The sequence below is a fragment of the Capricornis sumatraensis genome, chromosome 3 (assembly GCF_032405125.1).
Source record: "Capricornis sumatraensis isolate serow.1 chromosome 3, serow.2, whole genome shotgun sequence".
NCBI classification, from domain to species: Eukaryota; Metazoa; Chordata; class Mammalia; order Artiodactyla; family Bovidae; genus Capricornis; species Capricornis sumatraensis.
The window spans coordinates 146,875,943-146,902,418 of record NC_091071.1 but is presented as its reverse complement, the minus strand read 5'-3'; positions in this window follow the sequence as shown (position 1 = coordinate 146,902,418).

The following is a 26,476-nucleotide window of genomic DNA, read 5'->3' as shown; positions in this document are numbered from 1 at the left end:
CTGAATTATCCTTCTTTGCACATTTGTAATGGGATTTAGTTCTTAGTCAAACAAGGATCAGGTTAGAGCCATTCCTTATTAATCAGATTTTTTTTTGAGGATTTGATCTTTCTGGTCATTGGCATCATTCACATGAGTGAGCCACAAATATTTTAATTATTTTCTATTCACCACGTGGCGTTGACGCTGGCAACAGGAGGGGTAGTCGATTTTGATGCTGCAGAACCTGCCTAACATATCACTGTGATATTTACTTTTCTTTTTCCAAATCTGCAGGGAAATAAATTTATGGATCACTTAACCTTTTGCCCAAGGAACAAATCCAAGTAAGTTCTGAATTAATATTGCTCTGAGGATACAAAGTGAGGTCTGGTTTTCAAAGCAAGGCTGAGGGTTAAGGCCACAGTTGAGGTGATAAGAGGCAGAACTGCCTGTCCTCACCTGAATTAAATGATTGCTCTAGTCCTAAGAATATTTGCATAGAATCCTTTTTCTTTTGCTTTGCTTTGTTCAGCTTATATGAAGTAACAAACTGCCTACTACTTGGAATCAGAGTTCCCCAAGGCCAGAAAAATGACAGTCACCTATGTCCCATCGCAGAGGCACAGACACTGAAGCTCTTTCCTCACCTGGAGACTCTTGATCTGGCCTCACTCATAAAATCTGGCTGTACTCAACATCAGAAGGTATGGCAAATGCATCTTTTGTAGATGGTTCTGATTTCTACATTACATTCCAAAGCTTGCCAAATATGCTGTAAATGTGAGGTTCCAGCTTCCTGTTCAAATAATAAAATCTCTTGGGCATTCTGAAAATATTTTACTCAAAATGGAAAATGTTGGCAGAGAAGAAGCAACCATTTTTGAGAATTATGCCTTCCTGTATCTCACACTCTGTGTATGAAGAACTTGCCCACATGAAAAGGCATCACTGCTCTTTCATACTTGGGATAACTTTCCCAAAACAAAAGTACCCCTTGATTTTGCTGTTACCAAAGATTTGATGTGATGTAGGAACTGTTGAAAATTTAGCTTTGGTATCCATTTTCTTAATAGTAACTGGGAATTTAAAACTATTTAGAAATGACACCTGCTTTGTGACTTCCTTTGAACCATCCCCTGAACACACCGTATTCTTTAAACCATGTGGTAATCAATACCTTGAAGGGTACTGCTTTTCAGAATTGTTGTCACTAAGCATAGCAATTTTCTTGGAAAAAAAAAAAAAGTGCCATTCTGCTTTCCCTTGCAAAGAGAAAAAGGGGTTTGACAGACACAGCAGTACCAATAATTCCCTTAGGATCCGGAGGAAGTGCATAGTGATAATCCATCCCAGAGGATGCAGTGGCAAACAGGACCCTTTACCCCTAGTTTACTGAAACTGCCTTTTATAAGTTTTTCTCTGGAGAGTAAGAACCAATTATATTGATGCAGATGTGGATGCGATAGCTGATTTCACATCATGGAAAACATCCACTGAAAATGGTGAGGCAAACTGTGGTGACCACATTCAACTGCTGCGGCCTGAACATATTGTGGTGTTTATCATGTCCATTCTGTGATTTCAAGGCACAACTGCCATGAAAAAAATGTTTTGGGGATCCTGAGAGCCTCCCAGTCATCTCAAGTTGAAGGTGTGCTCTGTTTAAATTTCCTTATAAGCTGATGTATCTCTACTTTAGAAATAAATTAAACAATGTATATGCCAGTAAATTACCTCTGGAAACGGACTCTAATAGGGTTTGTACTTTTTTTATTAAAAAATAAAATAGAAGAACCTTGGGTCCCATTCTGTTGCTTGTTTTCTGCATATTAAAACTCTCATCATTAACGGTTCTTGAACAATAAAGCAGGAGCAATCACACAGGACTACATAAAATGCATTTCAGTAGGGTTCAATAGAACCATTTCATAAAATTGTTTTAGCCATTTTCTTTGAGATTACCAGTAACTAGAAATGCTTTTCAAATACTAACATTTTGCAAAGCCTGAAATTTCACGTGATACTTATTGGGTAAAAAGATATTTCGTTTCTATCCCATGCGCGCCAATAATGGAATTGGTGCTATTTTAAATATTGTCACTATAGGTCTCAGACTTAAGCTCTGTCTTGTTTAAGGCAAAGTGTTGCTTAAATTTTGTTGGATAATGCCACATATCTAGCCTTATTCACCATCATTTTACCACTTTGCTCTATCCTTGCCTTCCACTTTGCTGACAAAATATTTACTAAATTGACCATTCTTTTATTTAGTTCTTCATTTAACAATAACAATTTGTTATGGGTCAGACACTGTACTTGGATCTAGAAATGCACTGTTTATAAGATCAGTCTCTGCTCTTGTAAAATTCAGGGTCAAAACCATTCATACCTTGTCTCCTGGCTGCCTGGGCTCTCCTGAGCTATACACATGGTTGAGGCAATTTGAATGTTCTTTCTGAAAGGTCCCCAGAAACAGAAGGGTATTGAAGGGTAATTCTTTTCTATCTTTGGTATGAATCCTCTGAAAATGCTTAAACCATGACAGAAGAAGGATAAGCCCACCTGGCAAGCCAAATTACCATAATCAATCCTGATGATCAATGTTATTGCACTCAGGTTTCCCTTAACAGAATTGGAGTAGAATAGGAAAAGGAGTATGTCACGGCTGTATATTGTCACCCTGCTTATTTAACTTCTATGCAGAGTACATCATGAGAAATGCTGCGGTGGATGAAGCCCAAGCTGGAATCAAGTTTGCAGGGAGAAATTTCAATAACCTCAGATATGCAGATGACACAACCCTTATGGCAGAAAGCAAAGAAGAACTAAGGAGCCTCTTGATGAAAGTGAAAGAGAGAGTGAAAAAGTTGGCTTAAAGCTCAACATTTAGAAAACAAAGATCATGGCATCCAGTCCCATCACTTCATGGGAAATAGCTGGGGAAATAGTGGAAATAGTGGCAGACTTTATTTTAGGGGGCTCCAAAATCACTGCAGATGGTGATTGCAGCCATGAAATTAAAATACGCTTACTCCTTGAAGGAGTTCCCTGGCGGCTCAGATGGTAAAGTATCTTGCTTATAATGTGGGAGACCTGAGTTCGATCCCTGGGTCGGGAAGATCCTCTGGAGAAGGAAATGGCAACCCACTCCAGTACTCTTGCCTGGAAAATCCCATGGACGGAGGAGCCGCAAAGAGTCAGACATGACTGAGTGACTTCACTTCACTTCACTCCTTGAAGGAAAGTTATGACAGACCTAGATAGCATATTAAAAAGCAGAGACATTACTTTTCCAACAAAGGTCTGTCTAGTCAAGGCTATGGTTTTTCCAGTGGTCATTATGGATGTGAGATTTGGACTGTGAAGAAAGCTGAGCACCGAAGAATTGATGCGTTTAAACTGTGGTGTTGGAGAAGACTTTTGAGAGTCCTTTGGAGTGCAAGGAGATCCAACCAGTCCATCCTAATACTAATGCATATATATAGAATTTAGATCAGTCTTGAGTGTTCATTGGAGGGACTGATGTTGAAGCTGAATCTCCAGTGCTTTGGCTACCTGATGTGAAGAACTGACTCATTGGAAAAGACTCTGATGCTGGGAAGGATTGAAGGCGGGAGGAGAAGGGGATGACAAAGAGTGAGATGGTTGGATGGCATCACCAACTCAATGGGTTTGAGTGTGAGTAAACTCTAGTAGTTGGTGATGGATAGGGAGGCCTGGCATGCTGCACTCCATGGCATCTCAAAGAGTTGGACTCGACTGAGTGAACTGAACTGAACTGAGACAAAGGGGTCAAAAACCGCTAGATCCATGCTAGGTTTCTTCTGGAACTGATCTAGAAGGATCTTTCCTCATCTCTTTGTTTAATTCTAATAAGCTTGGGAAAAATCTGATGGGCCTCAGATTTCTCAGCCTCTATATAGTATATCAAAACCAGTTCTGGGGTGAATCTGAAGTCACAAGGATAGTGTTCAGTTCAGTTCAGTTCAGTTGCTGAGTCGTGTTCGACTTTTTGTGACCCAATGAATCGCAGCATGCCAGGCCTCCCTGTCCATCACCAGCTCCTGGAGTTCACTCAGACTCACGTCCATCGAGTCAGTGATGCCATCCAGCCATCTCATCCTCTGTCGTCCCCTTCTCCTCCTGCCCCCAATCCCTCCCAGCATCAGAGTCTTTTCCAATGAGTCAACTCTAGGATAGTGTTAGGATGGGGCAACTCTCACAAGGGAACTCTGTTCAGATATTCAACTCTGGGAGTGGTCCTTAGGAGTACATAGGAAGAATATGGGCCTAGGAATCACACTGCCTGAAGGTTCTTAACAGCTCTGACACTTAACAAGTTTTGCAACTTAGTTCTCAAATTTCCCCTTCTGTAGGACTGGAGAAAGCAAGGCATTAAGGTTGGAGATTAAATATCTCAAATTTCCCCTTCTATAAGATTGGAAAACATAACTCATTAAGGTGGGAGATTAAATATCTCACAAATAAGTTTATGTAGCTCAGGATATCCAATGAATACCCTCTCTCTCTTTTTTCCTTTCTGTATTACTTTGCCTGACTGTAGAGCTGGTTGCATAGGAAATTATTCAGAACTATCACATCAGATACTTGGAAAACACACATGAAGAAGCAGATTTTGATGCAGTAATGTACACAAAACAATGTATCCATTTTCAAAGGAAATGCACCATTTGCAAGGATGATTCACAAGTGGCTATCTGGTGTCAATCTAACCCAGAGTTCAGCAACCTGCGGCAGGTAAGCCAGACGGTGGTGTGATGAGCCAAGATGCTGGGCATGTTGCCATTCCCCAGGTGGAAAAAACTCCAGACTCACTGCCAATCTGAGCCTGGCAGAATGAGTCGTGAGTTTCTCTAACTGCTGCTGCTCCTTCTATTACACAACTGTCCTTAGAGAGCAAGGAAAAACCTGACCAAGTGAAAGCAGACGCTTGTTTCCTGGAACTGAGACCGAGGGCACGGTATCCTTGGAACTTGTTTAACCATTCTCAAGGGCTAGGAAGATCCCTGAAGGAGGGCATGGCAACCCACTCCAGTATTCTTGCCTGGAATCCCATGGACAGAGGAGCCTGGTGGACTACAGTCCATAGAGTTGCAAAAATTTGGACATGACTAAGCATACATGCTTTGCAGTAGATAATGACGAGAAGCACCACCCACCCCCCCTTTTTTTTTTTAACTGCTGAAAACCAATAAGGAAGCATTTAACTCCAATGGCTATTGGCAGTCTTCACAAAAGAGATGAAGTCAATAGAACAGAAATAACTACAGAGCAGAGATACAGGAATGAATTAAGTGGCACCACTGGTGATATTATTAAGACAATGCCCTCTGGCTCCTATCACACTTCCGAATGTGCAAACCAATGTACTTTCTCACTATATAAGTCAGTTTGGTTTGAAGTTCTTGCTATTTGAAGCCAAATTATCCCTGACTTGTCTGTTTTACTAGTTTCTTATTGCTGCTATCACCATTATCACAACATAATGACTTAAAACATAGCAATTCATTACAACTGTAGAGACCAGAAGTCTGCAATGGGTCAGAAGAGCTACATTCCTTTTAGAGTCTAGGGGAGAATCCACTTTCTTCTTTTATTGGCTCCTACAGGCTGCCTGTCAGCTTCACTGGTAGCTCAGCTGGTTAAGAATCTGCCTGTAATGCAGGAGACCCCCGTTTGATTCCTGGGTTGGGAGGCTCCCCTGGAGAAAGGATAGGCTACCCATTCCAGTATTCTTGGGCTTCCCTGGTGGCTCAGACAGTGAAGAACCTGCCTGCAGTGTTGGAGACCGGGGTTCCATGCCTGGGTTGGGAAGATCTCCTGGATGAGGACATGCAAACCCACTCCAGTATTCTTGCTTGAGGAATCCCCATGGACAGAGGAGCCCAGTGGGCTAGTCCATGGGGTCACACACACACAGGCTGCCTGCACTCCTTGGGCTATGGCTTCTTGCTGCTTTTATCTTTACTTTTGTCATAACATCTTTTTTTCTGTCTCTGATCCTCCAGCCTCCTCTTACCAGGACATTTGTGTTATATTGGATCCACTGGATATATCCATGATAATCCATCTCAACATTTCTAATTTAATCACATCTTCAAAGTCCCATTTATGCTATAAGGTAATGTAGCCTCAGATTCCAGTGATTAGAACTATTTTTGTGTGTGCTATTTTTGTGCTTTTAATGCTATTTTTTGTGAAAGTGTTAGTCACTCAGTCGTATCCAACTCTTTGAGACCCCATGGACTGTAGCCTGCCAGGCTCCTCTGTCCATGGGATTTCCTAGGCAAGAATACCATAGTGGGTTGCCATTTCCTTCTCTAGGGGATCTTCCCAACCCAAGGATAGAAACCTTGGTCTCCTGCATTGCAGGCATATTCTTTACTGTCTGAGCTATCTTTTGGGGGGGCCATTATTCTGCTGCCACATGTACTCAACACAGCCACATGGCTCCATTCATAACGGGAATCTGTGTGGTCTGCTACCAGTAAACACTATTAATATCAAATTTTACATTTTAAAAACATTTCTGGGCTTCCCTGATGGTCTAGTAGTTAAGAATCTGCCTGCCAATGTGGGGGACATGGTTTCAGTCCCTGGTCCAGGAAGATTCCACATGCTGTGGGGGAACTAATCCTATGTGCCACAATTACTAAAGTTCACACACCATAGAGTCTGTGCTCCAGAACAAGAGAAACCACCACAGTGAGAAGCCTGTGCACCGCAATTAGAGAACAGTCCCTTTCTCCAACTACAGAAAGTCCACACACAGCAATGAAGACCCACACAGTCAAATAATGAACAAAATGTTAAATAAAGTACTGTAAAAAATGTTAAAAGATTGCCCTTCATGTCATATGATCATTGATGGAACCCCCACATGCTAGCCATCTTGCTCACAAAGGTGGATTTTTCTGGGGGAGAACAGATACATGTATACGTATGGGTGAGTCCCTTGGCTGCTCACCTGAAACTATCACAACACTGTTAGTCGGCCATACCCCAATATAAAATAGAAATCTTTAAAAAAAGAAAGATCTATCTGTCTTTGTTCCTCTTCAAAATGGGAAGACAGAGAAGGAGTCAGAAGACGTTTTTAGAGAATATTCAGTATTAGGGGAAGCTGTGTAAACAGAGAAGGACCATCACTCTCATTGCTGGGTTAAGCTTGGTTTGGTTTTAAGGCCTTTTTAGTTGCAGATATGGAAGATACTTTCACTAGTCTACTAGATAAGAAAAAAACTGTGTTAAACTAATCAGTTTCCAATTTGTTTTTTTATTATTTTGAACTTTTTTTTTTTTTTTTTTAATTTCCAGAGGTCTGGTTTCCTTAGGTCAAGCATAGTGTGAGGAAAAGAATAAGATGTTTTAGAAGTGTGGTCTTGCCGGGGTCCAGCCCCGGTGGATCCAGGGAAATTCAAAGCGTGGATGGGGTAGGCGAGGAAAACTTATTTGTTTATTAATATAAGAACATACGATTAGATTAGGGAGAAATAGTGTAGTAGGAAAATTAAGTGGAGAAAGAAGGCTGAATAACTTGGTTTATGTGGGAAGCCAATAAAGTTCCAGACAAGGAGCTTGCACCATCTACGTTAGGCCACCGGCATCCTGTTGAATATCAGGGGGTGCCCCACCTTGGGCTCCCCCTCATGTGGATCTTAAAAGCCGGTACAAGTAAGTATACATGGTGAGCCTCCACACTCCAGATGGGAATTCAGCCAGAAATTAGAGAGGAGACACGGGGGAAACCAGTCCAGCGACTGTCTCCATCCTCTATTGTTCAGAAGGCCTTTTATACTTTTTGATTGTACATAGAGATCAACGGGTAACACAAAGTTATGCAGCGTTAGCAGCCCAGACTCTTATCAACACCAGGCTCTTCTCTCTGCATACCTAGTTGTATACACAAGTCTTAGGTAATTTACATCATCTTCCGGCCAAAAGGGCCAATTAACATTTTACAGCCTTTTTTCTGATAAGGGTTTGTCAACCAGAAGACTTATTTGTGTTGATCTTCCCAAAGTCTGGTGCCACTCTCAGAAAGCACTAAATAAAGTTATATTCTTACATAGCAAGGACACAAGAGGAGTGCAGTGATATATAACAAAGAGAAAAGTAATTAACTCAAAAGTCTAGTGTTGCTAACATCAAAACTATTATATATCTTTTTCCATATCCAGTTTACATTGATTAACATCCTCCCAGGTGCCTAAAAGATAAAGAATATGGAGGCCTGGCGGCAATCAATGAGTCAACAGTGAAAACCCGTCACCAATAGGATTTTTAGCACTTTAGAAAAGGCTCTGTATCTTTAAGATGCTTTTAAGCTTTGTGCCTCTCATGGTTGGGGGGCTGTAAGCAATTCACAAGCTGTAAGAGGTCCAGGGAACCTGTTAGGCAAGCTAGAGAGCTATCAGAGGGGTTTAACTGAAACATCCCTTTCAAATGCAGAAGACTAAAGCCCTGATTTGACTTTTTTCAGAGAATATCAGAAGAGCAGAGTACAAAAGCCGGCAGATTTTTTGGTTTTGGGGGTACATGCTCAGGAAATTCCAGGGGGAACCCCTGAAGCCTAATCATGTCCTTGCGTTTTGTCAGGCTTCCTTCCTCATGACCTTGTCATGGGCGGGATTCCTCATGCTGGCTCCTGGCATGGTCTGGATAAATTTTCACAATATATTTACAAGCTAATTCATTTCATAATCTATTTTTTGAAACAATGTTTGCTAACTTACTAATGTACAGGAAATACATTGCATTCCAGAGGTAATTCAAAGTTAATTAAGAAATCATGGTCTCTTATATTCTAGTTATAGATAGGACAGCTACACAAATAACTAAAATACATTTAATACACCTTAAAATAATGCTGAGTCACTAGGGAAGCCATTTAAAACTTCTTTTAAAAATTAGTTGAGGTCTAGACACCTAGCAAGTACTAGAGAAAGCAAGTACTCAGCTGAGGCTGCTGTCCCTCCTCTAAATCTTTAACACTCAAGGGGCTAAGATGTCAGTTCTACAACCAATTAAAGGAAAAATGCCCTGATCTAACATGTTCTTGAAGACCCATATTTACACTAACATGCTAACGTGTTTATCTTGAGGGCATTTTGCTATTAAAATCAGATCTTAGAATATAGTGCATCTTTGCACAATACACCAAGAATGCAGGTGACATGCAGCCATCACCTAACAGGATTTTGAGTCATGCAGAGCTCATCTCCATGTACCAGGAAGGATGTACACCAAAAATAAAAGACAGGGCTCCCTAAGGAAGGATTTATTGAGTGCTTACTTAAGAATCAACGCCTGAAATGTGGGACACCTGGGTTCAATCCCTGGGTTGGGAAGATCTAGTGAGAAGGGAACAGCTAGCTACCCACTCCTGTATTCTGGCCTGAAGAATTCCATGGACTATACAGTCACGGGGTTGCAAACAGTCAGATATGACTGAGTGACTTAAAAAATATTGATTGTGGGATTCCCTCATAGCTCAGTTGGTAAAGAATCTGCCTGCAATGCAGGAGACCTGGGTTCTATTTCTGGGTTGAGAAGATCCCCAGGAGAAGGAAATGGCAATCCAGTCCAGTATTCTTACCTCGGAAATCCCATGGACAGAGGAGCCTGGTAGGTTACAGCCTATGGGGTCCCAAGAGTCGGACATGACTTGGCAACTAAAACCAACAAGAACCACACATTGAACTAAATGATTTTGTTTGTGGTGCTTTATTTAATTGAATAAGGTGTGCATCTACTTCAAGGTAACTGGTGCAGAAATCAAATGTTCTATTTCACATAATGATTAGCTGAGTAAATAACTCTAGTGTTGCTCTAGTGTTTGGGATCCCTGATTATTCAACACATTTGCTTTCGGAGCTGCAGGTGCAGGCTGCCTTTCCAGAGTTTCGTATATTTTGAGAAGTTTATAGTTTCTGACTTTCTTCTTGTCCCCCTTCTATTTTAGAAAAAGAGTTTATGATGCCAAGTATTTTAGAAGAGAAAGTTTGTCAGGCAACAGGAGCTAGAGGAATAAGCTGGTCAGTGGTTGAAATGTGAGCATATTTTTATCTCTGGAAAATACTCAGGTTAATGTTCTCATGCTGATAGCCTCTAGAATTTCTGGTCCTGTTTAATATCATCAGGTATATTTCATGGTAAGGATTGATTTCAACATCTATCAGATTTTGGATAAATTTGCTTACTTGGGAATTTTATCTGAAGAAAGTCATTCTGGATATTTTTAGAGTCATTCCAGATTCCCTCCCTGGCATATTGCCACCAAGCAGATGCTTTGGGATATTCACTTAAGACAATTAGCATAGAGGCAGTATTTATCAGTCGCCCTTGAAATAAAAACCAACTGCTATAGTGTACAGTTCCACGTAGGATCTTGCAAGCTGGCCTCAATCTTTCTCTAGCTGCTGTTCCTTACAGACTTTGTGTGCTTCTGTTACCACTTTGTCCTGCTTCATTCCAATTTTGCCTGTTTTTGGCTGAGCTGCAATATGAGGTTTAACCATATAATGTGTGGCTCTTATATTTGTTGTCATTACTTTATAGCCATGTCTCATGTAATCAATAGTATCATGAAAGGAAATATAATTCAATATTTTTGCATTGGCATGTAGTACCTCCATATCCTCTTCATAATATCTGTTGGTGGTTAAGAAAGTATCATTTAAGTAAAGGTATTATAAAATTGTTCAAATAAATTCTTCATATTATTCTGAAAACATTTTTTTTCTGAAGCATCATTTCTTTTTGTTAAAAAAGTACTAGTTTGAAGGCATATTAACCTCACCAGGATTTCAGAAATAAGAAAAAAAATATAGTTTTACTACATTCTTTGATATACTCTGATTTTCTCATAGACATGGGATTACTTAAATATTTATTATGATTTTCCTTCCTTCCTGAGTTTTGCTTTGTCATCTAGAGCATCAGTAAATGTAGGTAGTAGCATTTCCTGGCACATATATTTGAATATTTCAACTCAAATAAAAATTTTATTTCTAATCCTAAAAAACATCAAGATGGGTAACACAATATCACAGCATTTACTGGGGGTAAGTGATACCAAAGGAAGGGCTGAAATTTTCTACTATATGTTGGCAAAAATTCCAGTTCTTTAACTTCTATTGTCTAGGAATTATGACATTATAAAACACTGTAAGTAGGTGAAAGTCACTACTTTGCCCTAAATTGTAAACTTCTTGGGACCAAGCCTCTAAAATCCATGCAGTCTCTCTAGATGTGTGACTAGAGAAAGGATTTATGGACAAGGCTTGATCCACCATCATTTCCTCAACAAAAAATTGGCTTTTTCCTGTTCAAACAATTCCCAGGGATATGTTTCAAATGATGTTGAAAAGGAAAGTTACTTGCTTTTTGCTCCTTTTCTTTCAAGCTCTTGTGATACTCTTGGTTATACGCAATTTGATTTTTTTGTTAGCTTGTTTTAGGAAAGAAAGTCTGATTTTGTTTAATTTTTAAACAAAAGGTAGAGATAAGTTACGCTGTTATGATGCTTCAAAGAAAGCTGAAATTACTATTTGTCACATTTGGCCTTGGAAAGCAAATGGTATAAACGGCCTATAGTACATTCAACTTCTAGCATAGAGGTAAAGCATAAAACAGCATGGAATTTAGGTCTCTAATGAGTTTTGTATATATATTTGTTATAAATGTATTTAAATATAAATTTTATATTTTACATATACATATAAAACTATCTTCAAACAAGGTATATGAAGAATCACTAATATTTAGTTGCTATATGACTATTCCACATGGCATGTCAATTGTATTCAAAATAGGGAATATCACAGTAATCCAAGTCTATGCCCCAACCAGTAACGCTGAAGAAACTGAAGTTGAATGGTTTTTATGAAGACCTACAAGACCTTATAGAACTAACACCCAAAAAACATGTCCTTTTCATTATAGGGGACTGGAATGCAAAAGTAGGAAGTCAAGAAACACCTGGAGTAACAGGCAAATTTGGCCTTGAAATGCGGAATGAAGCAGGGCAAAGACTAATACAGTTTTGCCAAGAAAATGCACTGGTCATAGCCAACACCCTCTTACAACAACACAAGAGAAGACTCTACACATGGACATGACCAGATGGTCAACATCGAAATCAGATTGATCTATTCTTTGCAGCCAAAGATGGAGAAGCTCTATACAGTCAACAAAAACAAGACCAGGAGCTGACTGTGGCTCAGATCATGACCTCCTTATTGCCAAATTCAGACATAAACTGAAGAAAACAACTAGACCATTCAGGTATGACCTATATCAAATCCCTTATGATTATACAGTGGAAGTGAGAAATAGATTTAAGGACCTAGATCTGATAGATAGAGTGCCTGATGAACTATGGAATGAGGTTCATGACATTGTACAGGAGAAAGGGATCAAGACCATCCCCATGGAAAAGAAATGCAAAAAGTCAAAATGGCTGTGTGGGGAGGCCTTACAAATAGCTGTGAAAAGAAGAGAAGTGAAAAGCAAAGGAGAAAAGGAAAGATATAAGCCTCTGAATGCAGAGTTCCAGAGAATAGCAAGAAGAGATAAGAAAGCCTTCTTCAGCGATCAGTGCAAAGAAATAGAGGAAAAGAACAGAATGGGAAAGACTAGAGATCTCTTCAAGAAAATTAGAGATACCAAGGGAACATTTAATGCAAAGATGGGCTCGATAAAGGACAGAAATGGTCTGGACCTAACAGAAGCAGAAGATATTAAGAAGAGGTGGCAAGAATACCCAGAAGAACTGTACAAAAAGATCTTCATGACCCGGATAATCACAATGGTGTGATCACTCATCTAGAGCCAGACATCCTGGAATGTGAAGTCAAGTGGGTGTTAGAAAGCATCACTACAAACAAAGCTAGTGGAGGTGATGGAATTCCAGTTGAGCTAGTTCAAATCCTGAAAGATGACGCTGTGAAAGTGCTACACTCAATATGCCAGCAAATTTGGAAAACTCAGCAATGGCCACGGGACTGGAAAAGGTCAGTTTTTATTCCAATCCCAAAGAAAGGCAAGGCCAAAGAATGCTCAAACTACTGCACAATTGCACTCATCTCACATGCTAGTAAAGTAATGCTCAAAATTCTCCAAGCCAGCCTTCAGCACTACATGAACCGTGAACTTCCAGATGTTCAAGCTGGTTTTACAAAAGGCAGAGGAACCAGAGATCAAATTGCCAACATCTGCTGGATCATGGAAAAAGCAAGAGAGTTCCAGAAAAATATCGATTTCTGCTTTATTGACTATGCCAAGGCTTTTGACTGTGTGGCTCACAATAAATTGTGGAAAATTCTGAAAGAGATGGGAATACCAGACCACCTGACCTGCCTCTTGAGAAACCTATATGCAGGTCAGGAAGCAACTGTTAGAACTGGACATGGAACAACAGACTGGTTCCAAATAGGAAAAGGAGTACGTCAAGTCTGTATATTGTCACCCTGGTTATTTAACTTCTATGCAGAGTACATCATGAGAAATGCTGGACTGGAAGAAACACAAGCTGGAATCAAGATTGCTGGGAGAAATATCAATAACCTCAGAGATGCAGATGACACCACCCTTATGGCAGAAAGTGAAGAGGAGCTAAAAAGCCTCTTGATGAAAGTGAAAGTGGAGAGTGAAAAAGATGGGTTAAAATTCAACATTCAGAAAACAAAGATCATAGCATCTGGTCCCATCACTTCATGGCAGATAGATGGAGAAACAGTGAAAACAGTGTCAGACTTTATTTTTGGGGGCTCCAAAATCACTGGAGATGGTGATTGCAGCCATGAAATTAAAAGACGCTTACTCCTTGGAAGAAAAGTTGTGACCAACCTAGATAGCATATTCAAAAGCAGAGACATTACTTTGCCGACTAAGGTCCGTCTAGTCAAGGCTATGGTTTTTCCAGTAGTCATGTATGGATGTGAGAGTTGGACTGTGAAGAAGGCTGAGTGCTGAAGAATTGCTGCTTTTGAACTGTGGTGTTGGAGAAGATTCCTGAGAGTCCCTTGGACTGCAAGGAGATCCAACTAGTCCATCCTAAATGAAATCAGCTCTGGGATTTCTTTGGAAGGAATGATTCTGTAGCTGAAACTCCAGTATTTTGGACACATCATGCAAAGAGTTGACTCATTGGAAAAGACTCTGATGCTGGGAGAGGTTGGGGGCAAGAGAAGGGGACGACAGAGGATGAGATGGCTGGATGGCATCACGGACTCAATGGACGTGAGTCTGAGTGAACTCCAGGAGTTGGTGATGGGCAGGGAGGCCTGACGTGTGGTGATTCATGGGGTCACAAAGAGTCGGACATGACTGAGAGACTGAACTGAACTGAACAGAAGAAACCTACAAGGTTCAGATGTATCTCAATGTTAAGAGAAGACAAGGGAAAGTCAAGTAATAAACTATATACAAGATATGCACACATACACATATCTGAATCTTCTATTCTTTGCAGGAAAATAAATTCACATAGCCAATGATGTGGATCATAATGTTTTCAGGTTTAGCTACCTTTAGAGACATACAGGCTATAGCATACAGCCTTGCCCAGAAAAACAAGTGCTAATGCAAAACGTGTGCTTGTTGAACAACTAATTGGATGTTATTACATAGGAACAATGGGTTTTCCATATAGACAACTTATATTAGCATGACTTCACTGAAGAATAGCTTTAGAGTTTTCCTGCATTTTGAAGCCTTCAGACATAGTGAATTATCCTTGTAACAGTCTACCTTAGACTGTGAATTTGACAAGTCAAGAAAATGTTATTTCAAAACTATGCTGAAGATATGGGGTTGATGAAAAGCATTCTCATGAGATACTCATGTAACTAAAGGGAAGGCTTAGTATGCTTTATGGAAGCCCAAAGCTATGATCGAAACAATCTTGAGATTCCTGTCATTAGAAGGAACAATTTTCTGTCCACCAAATCCTCACAGAAGCTTTCAAAGTTTTTCACCAAATGCTCACACAACTCTGGCCTCCAAGATACAGGTCAGAAAATGTAGAAAAAGGTGCCCATATTGAGAGAAGAAGACTCTTCATGGGAAGAGATGGAAATTGAAAGAAGTAAAACATTTAGAATAAGTATCTAGTAACAAAGTTTTCTGAAAAAAAATAACTGAAGCTCCTTGACACTGCCAGATTACCATCAGAAGACAATATCACACGGGAATAAGTAGCAAGTAAAAAGGGGCATGAGAAATTTGGGAGTGTATTTGTATAGAACAACAGTACTCTTTTGTCTATACAATAATATAAAACAAGGTACATTGGGAGTAAAGGTATTATTTTATTGATGTGCCTCAAGGTTTAGTCCACATTCCCTGAACAGTCTTTGAGTTCAAATTTGTGGTAGCACAGAGACTTTCTCTGCTTTTGGCTGTTTACTAAAAGACAATCATAAATATTAAAAAAAAAGCCATTAATCTAGTAGGCTAATTAGAACCAGTTAATTTGATGTAGAGTTTCTTTAATTCCATGGAACTATTCTCTCAGCCCATACTAAACAGTATAAAGTTGCCAGTTCACATAAAGGGTAACGAAAGTAAGCTTATAGAAAACAACCCAGCAAGTGCAGCTAACTCTGAGCTTGTTTGCCTTGTGATAATAAATGTGAAGTTTACTGGCCACATGAATTGTTTAAGCAAGCTTCCAACTTTCTACTCTTGAATTACTTTTGTGTTTTTAAAAATTATTTTTACCTAACTCAATCTATTCTGTACAACAGTATTAAGATATCACAGGTTACATTTCCTCATCTGGCCTTTCAAGGCAAGAATTTTTGTCTCTGCTAACTTTCCAACCTTATATCCCACTGACCCCCTATAGAAACCTTCCTCTCTGGACACCCCAACCATTGGAAAGACGCTATGAGCAATAAAAGACTTTGACCTGCCTTACCATCTCTGTTTATATGGGCTTAAGAATTTAAAGCTTTAAATCTAAAGAGAGTCTTTACAGTAGACTCTGGAATATAACATGCTAGGAAGGACAATTTGGGGGAGCATTTACACTAACAAATGTGCTTTTCTGAACTGCATTGAGCCATTTAGTTGCTCTATATAGCCTAAGTTATAGCAGATGGCAGGAGCTGAGAAACTAGCATTTAATGCCATTACTTATCTTCTTGTGTGTTCATCTTTTACCCCAGTGTTCTAATTATTCTCTTCCAATGACTGGAAACTCACTGAAGCATCAATCAAACCAAGCTTTGGTTGATTTTATGGAAACTCAAACATACTCAATGTTAAATGATACAATACACAAAACGTAATACCTTTTCATTAAATTCTAAATTCCCCTGAGTCAGCTATTGGTATTTTCACTTATGGATCTTTATGTTTACTTGCTCACTTGTGCTCTCATTATGCCATATATGCATGTACACACAGATATACATATATATACTATATTTATACATATATATTCACACACCTATATATTGATTTATGCTATATATCACATATGTGTGCTTAGCCACGATATAGAGCAGATCTGTTATAGATGTGTGTGTCTGTGTGTGTGTCTGTGCTAGAGATATGTTCACTAGGTAAACATGCACTAGAGATTTTATTAAATACTTTTACATATTTTATTATATAATAAAATCTCCAGCACATATTTATATTGGGCTTCTCTGGTGGTTCAGCTGTAAAGAATCTGCCTGCAATGCAGAAGATACAGGAGACATGAGTTCAATCCCTGGCTCGGGAAGATCCCCTGGAGGAGGGAATGGCAACCCATTCCAGTATTCTTGCCTGGAGAATCCCATGGACAGAGGAGTTTGGCGGGCTACAGTCCATAGAGTCACAAAGAGTCAGGCATGACTGAAGGGACTCAGCATGCAGGGATGCAGGCACGCATGCACGGATTGTTTTTCTCTGAGGAAATGTTTAAACATTTCTGATCTAGGTAATACTTTGAAAAAGTAGGGCATAGCCAAACTGTCACTTGGTGGAAAAGCCTTTTTGTAGAAACTATATACCGACTATCTGACCATAGTCCCAATTTCAGTAATGCACAAGAAACAGAGTGATGGTCTCTTAAAGTTATCTGACAGATGTTCTGATGACTAGGCTCTCACATTTTCCCTAGGTATTCATTTATAGAATACTTTTTTATTTTCAGTTGTATGGACGAATTTATTGGTGCTTTATCAAAGCTACTTATAACTTGATAATAAAATGCATCAGGCTGTCACTTTTAGAAAGAAACAGACCTTGAAGAGAGTGAAAAGCTAGTTTTATATGACAGAATAATAAAGATGCCATCTATCCCTACCATCTTGTTTTTGAATGTCATTTTTCACAGCAGGGAAAATTAATCTATTTCAAGAAATATAAAGTATAGAAAATGGGCATCAGTCACCTTCATATTTTTTAATGAAATACTGTGAAAAAATATAATTTTAATCAACTTCAGGGATTTTTTTTTCATTTACTCAGTTCTTAACACTGCCATATTACATAAGGAATACTTCTGAGGCAGGCATTGTCTTCTGTTTAAAATTCTTAAGGTTATGTCTTACTTAATTTTGCTATTCACTTCATTGGTAGTGGTGCTTATGCTTTCAACTGTTAGATGGCATTTGGGTGGCAACTTCCAATCAGTCAAAATGTCAGTCATTCATTGAAGACTGTGGCTAGTGGGAGAACTTGGCTATCTTACCAAGTGGCAGTTCTCTAAATCATTTAAAAGGAAAAGAAAAACAATCATTAAGAGTTTAAGTAAGTCCTGATATTCAAGCTCAAACTCATATTTGCTCTTCAAACTCACTATATCCAAAATAATAAACTTTAAACTCTAAACTTTAAACTTTAAATGGACTAATAAACTTCTACAAACTTAGGCTTCCTCTTATATTTCTAATCTCATGTTGAAAGCAGGACCATCCCTTCTGTCACACAGGCTTGAAACCTTACTTATACTCTCTCTCCTTTATCCTCTAGCATCCACAGTCCTCAATACCTAGGATGGTTCCTTTAGAATGTATCTATTATTCTTGTTTTAAAAGAAACCTTATTTATACATTTCTTTCTTTTTGGACTGTTGCAACATCTTTCTAATAGCTTCTGCAGCCTATATCTCATTCTGTAAGACATACTGACATCACATTAATCTTCCTAAAGTTGTAAATTTGAATAAGCTACTTTTCTCTGAGCTCATAAACCATACGTAGCTCACCTCTGCCCAGAGGAAAACAATATGATAAATACACTTGTCAGTCACTCAAGTCATCCCATAATCATCTGTGGTCTACCCTCCAACCTTATTTGTCATTAATCCTTCCTCCAAAATGTCCCTCCAACTCCCTTTAGCTGAGTTGACCTTCTGGTTATTCTTAAAGAATACTCTGTACTTTCAGGCTTAATCTGAATGCCATTCTCATCTTACCAGAGTATTATCCATTTCTAAAGCCCTTTTCAAATTCTGTCTCCTGTGTGATGCTTTTAGTAAACTCACAATCATCCAAACATGTAACCATGTAGATTTACCTAAACACTGTAAAGATGAAGAAGACACTAAGAAGATACAACATTGATGTATACCCTCAAGAATTTGTCTAGTTGGAAAATAATATAAAAACAAAGAGTAACATCAAGTAACATCAATATAACATAAATAGTATGTCACTCTTACTATAATAGAAGTATTTCACTCTTACTATAATAGAAGTATAAAAAAGTACTATGGGAACACAAAGGAATGGGTATCTCTTCATTGAAGAGTCAGGGAATACTTCATAGAATGAGTGCAAATTGAGTTTTCACCAGTAGAACAAAGAAAGTACATTTCATATGGAGGAAACAATCTTCAAAAGCAGTAAATGGTTAACATATTCACAAATAGTTATTGAGAATCCACTACATATTAGAATCAATTATATATCAGTATTATTACTGAGGATTCTACAGTATGAAGGATGGAGAGGAACAGAAAGAATTAAAAGACATGTTTTAGTAGAATGAAAAGATAATAGTTACTATTTAGTTGTTAGAGAATATGAAGATAGAAATGTCCACTAAAACTTTTGGGTTTCGTGAATGAAAAGGAAGATGAGCCCACAAACTGAACTAGAGAATACTAGAGAAGAAGTATGTCTGGGTCATTTTTCAAGCTGTTAAGTTTTAATTACAAACGTCAAGGCTGTATATTGTCACCCTGCTTATTTAATTTATATGCAGAGTACATCATGAGAAACGCTGGACTGGAAGAAACACAAGCTGGAATCAAGATTGCTGGGAGAAATATCAATAACCTCAGAGATGCAGATGACACCACCCTTATAGCAGAAAGGGAAGAGAAGCTAAAAAGCCTCTTGATGAAAGTGAAAGAGGAGAGTGAAAAAGTTGTCTTAAAGCTCAACATTCAGAAAATGAAGATCATGGCATCTGGTCCCATCACTTCATGGGAAATAGATGGGGAAACAGTGGAAGCAGTGTCAGACTTTATTTTTTTGGGCTCCAAAATCACTGCAGATGATGATTGCAGCTATGAAATTAAAAGACACTTACCCCTTGGAAGAAAAGTTATGACCAACCTAGATAGTATATTCAAAAGCAGAGACATTACTTTGCTGACTAAGGTCCATCTAGTCAAGGCTATGGTTTTTCCTGTGGTCACGTATGGATGTGAGAGTTGGACTGTGAAGAAGGCTGAGTGCCGAAGAATTGATGCTTTTGAACTGTGGTGTTGGAGAAGACTCTTGAGAGTCCCTTGGACTGCAAGGAGATGCAACCAGTCCATTCTGAAGGAGATCAGCCCTGGGATTTCTTTAGAAGGACTGATGAAATTGGATTTATTCCAGAGTCACAAGGATGATTCAACATTCAAAAAAAAAAAAACCAAAACAATATGATACATCACGTTAGCAAAAGAAAGGATAAAAATTACATGATCATCTCAATAGACAAAGAAAAACATTTGACAAAACTGAACATCCATTCATAATAAAAACTTTCATCAAAGTAGATCTAAGAAGAACATATCTCAACATTATAAAAACTATTTAGGAGAAACCCGTGGCCAACATAATACTCAACACTGAAATGCTGAAATGCTTTCTGCTAAATGCAGAAACAGAACAAAAATGCCCAGTCTTGCCACTTCTATTTAATGTAATGTGAGAAGTCCTAGTCATGGCAATCAGGCAAGAAGTGAAAGATTTTCAAATTGAGAAGAGGAGAAGTAAGAATGTCACTATTTACAGATATAATAATCTATATAGAGAACTCTAAATTCTCCACACAAAGCTATTAGAGGTAATCAATGAATTCAACAAGGTTACAGGATACAATATCAATTTTCACAAATCTGTTGTTTCTATACACTAATAATGAAACATCAGAAAGAGAAAGTTAAAAAAATCCTGTTTACAGTCACATAAAAACTACAGAGGAATAAACTTAACCAAGGAGATGAAAGGCCTATACTCTGAAAATTATAAAATACTGATGATGGAAATTTAAGATGATACAAAGAGATGGAAAAATGTCTCATGCTTTTGAAGTAGAAGAAAATTGTTAAAATGGTCATACTACCCAAAATAATCTACAGAGTTAACACAACCACTCTCAAAATATCAAAGCCATTTTCACAGAACTAGAACAAACAATCCTAAAGTATATAAGGGGCCATAGAAGAACCCAAAAACAGTCTTGAGAAAAAAGAACAAAGCTGAAGGTATTACCATCCCCAGACTTCCAACTATACTACAATGCTACAGTGATCAAAACAGCATGGTACACACTGATCAATGGAATGGAATAGAGAGCCCACAAATAAACTCATGCACCTATAGTTAATCTACGACAAAGGGGGCAAGAATATACAATAGAGAAAAGACGATCTCTTCAATAAGTGGTGCTGGGAAAACTGGATAGTCATATGTAAACCAATGAGACTATGACATTCTCTTACAGAATATATAAAAATAAATTCAAAATGGCTTAAAATCTAAATTTAAGGCCTGAAAATGTAAATTTTCTTAGACATAAATCATAGCAATATTTTTTAATCTATCTCCTAAGGCTTCCCTGAGAGCTCAGCTGGTAAAGTATCCACCTGCAATGCAGGATATCCTGGTTCAATCCCTGGGTCAGGAAGTTCCACTGGAGAAGAGACAAGCTACCCACTCCAGTATCCTTGGGCTTCCCTGGTGGCTCAGATGGTAAAGAATCTGTCTGTAATGGTGAGAGACCTGGATTTGATTCCTCGGTTGGGAATATCCCATGGAGAAGGGAATAGCTACCCACTCCAGTATTCTGACCTGGAAAATTAAATGGACAGAGGAGACTGGCTGGCTACAGTCCCTGGGGTCACAAAGAGTTGGACACATCTGAGCAACTTCCATTTTCATTTTTGAGGTAAAATAAATAAAAGCAAAAATAAACAAATGATATCTAATTAAACTTAAAACCTCTTCACAATAAAAGAAACCACTGACAAAACAATATCAACAAAAAGACAATATATGGACTCAGAGAAAATATTTGCAAATGATATGACTGGCAAGGGTTAATGCCCAAATTATGCAATTATCTCATAGAAGTCAATATCAACAAACAACTCAATTAAAAAAAAAATGGGCAGAAGACCTGAATAGACATTTTCCCAAAGAATACATACAGATGGTTTCTAGGTACATGAAAAGATGCTCAACAATCACTAACTGTTAGAGAAATACAACTAAAAATCCCAAGATGATACTACCTCATGCTTGTCAGAATTGCTATTATCAAAAAGTATCAACAAATGTTGGAGAGGACATGGAGAAAAGGGAACCCTCATGTACTGTTGGTGGGAATGAAAATTCATGCAGTCACTATGAAAAATGGTATGGAGTTTCCTTTAAAAAAAGAAAAAAAAAACTAGAAATAGAACTACCACATGATTCAGCAATTCCACTCTTGGGGATATATCCAGAAATAAACAAAAACACTAATTTAAAAAGATACATGCACCTCAGTGTTCATAGCAGACTATTTACAACAGTCAAGACATATAAACAACTCAGTGACCATCAACAGACAATTGGATTCAGAAGATAAGGATATGCAATGACTTTTACTCAGTCATAAAAGAGAATGAAATACTGCCAAATGCAGCAATATGAATTGATCTAGAGTGTAATATGCTGAGTTAAATAAGTCAGACAGAGAAGGTCAAATCATGTCTGACTCTTTGCAACCCCACAGACCGTAGCTTGGCAGGCTCCTTTGTCCATGAGATTTCCCAAGCAAGAACACTGGAGTGGGTAGCCATTTCCTTCTCCAAGGGATCTTCCCAACCCAGTGATTGAACCTGCATCTCCTGCATTGTAAGGCAGATTCTTGACCATCTGAGTCACAAGGCAAGGCTGATATCACTTACAAATGGAATCTAAAAAAATAATACAAATGAATGAATATGCAAAGCAGAAACAGGCTCATAGACATAAAACAAAGTTGTGGTTATCAAAGGGAAGTGGTATGGAACTGATAAACTACTAGATGTAAAATAGATAAGCAACAAGGATATACTGTATAATACTCAGAATTATACCCATTATCTGTAATAACCTATAAAGGAATCTAATCTGCAAAAATATTGAATCATTTTGCTGTATGCCTGAAACAATATTGTAAGTCAAGTATATGTCAATTGAAAAGAAATGAATCTTGATGGAATGAGTGGTTTAGGAAAGCAGGAAGAAGATAAAGATAAACGGTAATCAATTTTAGACATAGGAATAAGGAAAATTGGAGGGGTTCAATGGGTCCAGTTTTGTGCATGTGTATGATTGGTTCCTACTATGTTAAGACATTTTCTATTTCTTTTAAAGCATTCATCACATTCTTTGAATAGATATAGATATATTCCTATTTTAACTTCCTAATAAAATTAGAAGCTGCTTAAGAATAGGCAACATGTCTAATTTTCTTGTGTTTCCTCCATGTACTTAGACAGCTTTTGGTACATTACAATTTGAGGGGAACTTATATAATGTATTTTTGTGGCTATCTCATTAAATAATAGTTCAATATATATAGGTTAGATAAATTCTTTCTTGACTAGGAAGCAGTGGGTATAACATGAAAGTGTAGTCGCTCAGTTGTGTCCAACTCTTTGTGAGTCGGACTATAGCCTAAGCTCCTCCGTTCCTGGGATTTTCCAGGCATGAGTGCTGGAGTGGATTGCCATTTCCTTCTCCAGGGGATCTTCCCAACCCAGGAATTGAACCCGGGTCTTCCGCATTGCGGGCGGATGCTTTACCATCTGAGCCACCAGGGAAGCCCCTGGGTATAACATAACATGAGGTTATAAGGCTGGAGAAGAGAGATTGTCAGGATCCTCTGCCTTTAGAAGGAAAAAAAAAAGTAAAATAATGGGATATTAAGTGGATCCAACTATGTAGCACAACAGGGAAAGAATAGTATGTTGATATAGTTGATCTTCTTTGTATATTTTCCCTTTATGATAGATGATGTTACTGTTAAAGCAGTTGTTACCTCTCCCTAAGGAAGGATTATATTCCCTCCTCACTGAATTCAGGCTTGGCCCTAAGACTCGCTTTGGCTCTTTCATATGAGGAAGGCATACATCTACATTTTGGTGAACATAAGAATGGTCATGTGATTTGCTTTTACTAGTAAAATGTAGGAGTGACATGTTTTGACAATTTTATTTCTTTCTTCCTCTGCCATGAAACTAATAGTATCCAAGAGTAGCTGCTACTCCTTATCCTTTCTGCTAAAGATGACATGGTGCAGATCCTTAGACCCTGGAATAGAGTTAATGTGACTGAGAAATGAAACTGTTGCAGCAGGTTACTGAAAATTTGGGATTTTTGTTACCACAGCAAACAATCCAGATGGGTCATTCCCTTCCTCAGACTCCCTCCTTAGGAAGTCATCTGAGATACCTTGAATCATGAAAACAAGGGTCCTACTATTATATATATATATATATATTTAATATAGTTGCAGAGAAGATAGATACAAATGAAATAATTTAAGAATATAAAGTAATTATATCTAAGTGGAATGTAAATAATTTGAAGAGGATTTTTGAGAGCCATGTGTAAAAATGGGGCTAAATACAGGTGGGCTAAAGAAGTAAAGGCTTCACAGAAGGGGTATGTTTGGAGTTGATTAAAAGACAAAGATCAATAGATAAAGAGGAGAATGGGGGTGCTGTCTCAAATATGTAGAATTTCATGTCCAGAATCTGTAGAGCCTCCTGAATTCTTGAATTTTGAAAGTGTAATCATTTCAACTAAAATAATCTTTCAAATCGATTTTCTACTTAAATAATAAATTAGATTAAGAAGTGATCTCATAGTTGGACTAGCAATTCACATTCAATGTTACTATATAATAATGCATTTGGTAACAAAGACAAAAACATAAATTAATGTGTGTATATGTGTGCATGAATATGTGGGTATGTGGGTGCATAGTCTAAAAATTCTACTTTAGTTGATATCTACATTTCTAAATGATATTATTGGTATCCTGACCACTTGAAAAATAAGGTTTCAGCAAACCAAGAAAATACACAGAGATAAACAATTTTAATTCACTGATCAATATTGAATCATTGGCAGCTTCTGACTAGTCCAAAACAAAAGATAATTTTAAATTGTAACAATTGTATTATACTGGTTTCATTCAGTTTGAGACATTTTGACCCCTGTTCTAAATATGTAACTCCATAGTGATGAACTTCTAGGATAAATGAATCTGCCTCTAACTCAGAGTATCCTAAAAATGGTAATAGAAACTCTGATAAATATAAAGTGGCTACAGAATCTTGCTTCTGTGAAAATGTTTGATCTTCCTAAAACTGTTGTAAACTCTCTTAGAACTTGTTTCCTGGTGGTTCAGCAGTAAAGAATCCAGCCGTCACACAGGAGATTTAGGTTCAATCCCTATGTGGGGAAAATCCCCTGGAGAAGGAAATGGCCACCCACTCCAGTATTCTTGCCTGGGAAATCTCATGGACAGAGGAGCCTGGTGAGCTATGGTCCATGGGGCTGCAAAAGAGTTGGAGACGACTTAGTGACTAAACAACAACAAAAGATGAAGTTGGTAGAAAGCTATAGAATACCTAGGCTTTTCAATTTGTTTGCTATAGTTAAAATGAGATGTCAACACCAGAGGTTTTTTTTTTTAGTGACTTTCCTGTCTGTAGCTGTTGAAGAGTTAAAGAAACATGCTGAGTGCCTAAAATACTTATTTCTCTTGTCCTAAAGAATATTCCAACACATTTTAAACTTATCAAAATGCTGATTTTTTTCATCAATTCACAATCCATCAGTTATTTGGGAGAACCATTAAGGAGAAATTATTACAGATGCCCTAAAATTACAAAGCATCTCATTTCACGATGAACATTCTTTGTACCTTTTCCATGAAATGACACAACTGTGGTGACTGATGGCTGGAGGAAGGTGACAGGGTAAACTTGCATGTCGGGGTGTGCTCAAGAAGTTGACTGTAGAGGGAAACTTCCTGCTTGTTTTAGAGTACAACACCTGAGACCAATCTACATCTTGGCAGTGCTCATTAGCAAGCCAACTGTAGACTAAACACTCTCCCTCAGAGGGGCTTTAACCAAGTCAGAGCTCATTAACAAGGAGTCCATGGTGACCAGAAATGTCTTCTGCAGATTATGCAGACAGGCCAGCTTTCTTCATGTAAGTCTGGTTTTAATAATTCCTCTCAAAATTTTTCTCAATTAGAGCAAATTGACACTACATTTTCCTTAATACATTTAATTGACTCTTTAATGATATATAGGGCATTGGGACACATTCTGCTGCTCCAATCACTTATTTCTCTTGAAAATTTCTCTTGAATCTCACTTAGGCCTTATGATCCTCTGATATTTTCTCTATTAAAAATGTAAATAGAACCCTGGAGCAACTAATTTGAAGGTGAACAGTTCATCCACAAATGATGTAGAAAGACAGGACAGGCACAGCCTTAAGAATTAAATGTTGTTTGAAAGGCCAAAGCGTTAGATTTTTTCAGTTGTTAAAAATGTTCTCTTGTGCTCTAAAGTTGTATTAACTCTTTAGCAGCACTGAAATCCCTTTTTGTTGTTGTCTGGTCAAACAAAAATACTGCCTCCCCAAATGCCCAGTATGATTTTAGGAAAGTAACATATTTGTTGCACAAAGAGAGGACATAAAGTCTGGAGTTAGGCAGTTCTGAATTTAAACCCTGGTCTGTCACTCACTAGCTCTACAAACTTGGAAAATTAACCTCTAAGATTCTTTATCTATAAAATGGGGTTAAAAATGGCACTTCTCGGGGTTGTTCTGAGGATTATAAAATTTGATACATATAACATACTCAGACTAATGCCTGACATATAGTAAGCTCTCAATAACCGAAAGCTTGGATCACTGCTGTTGCTAGTGTTATCTATAAAACAAGAATAATTAAAATAACACATAGGTAG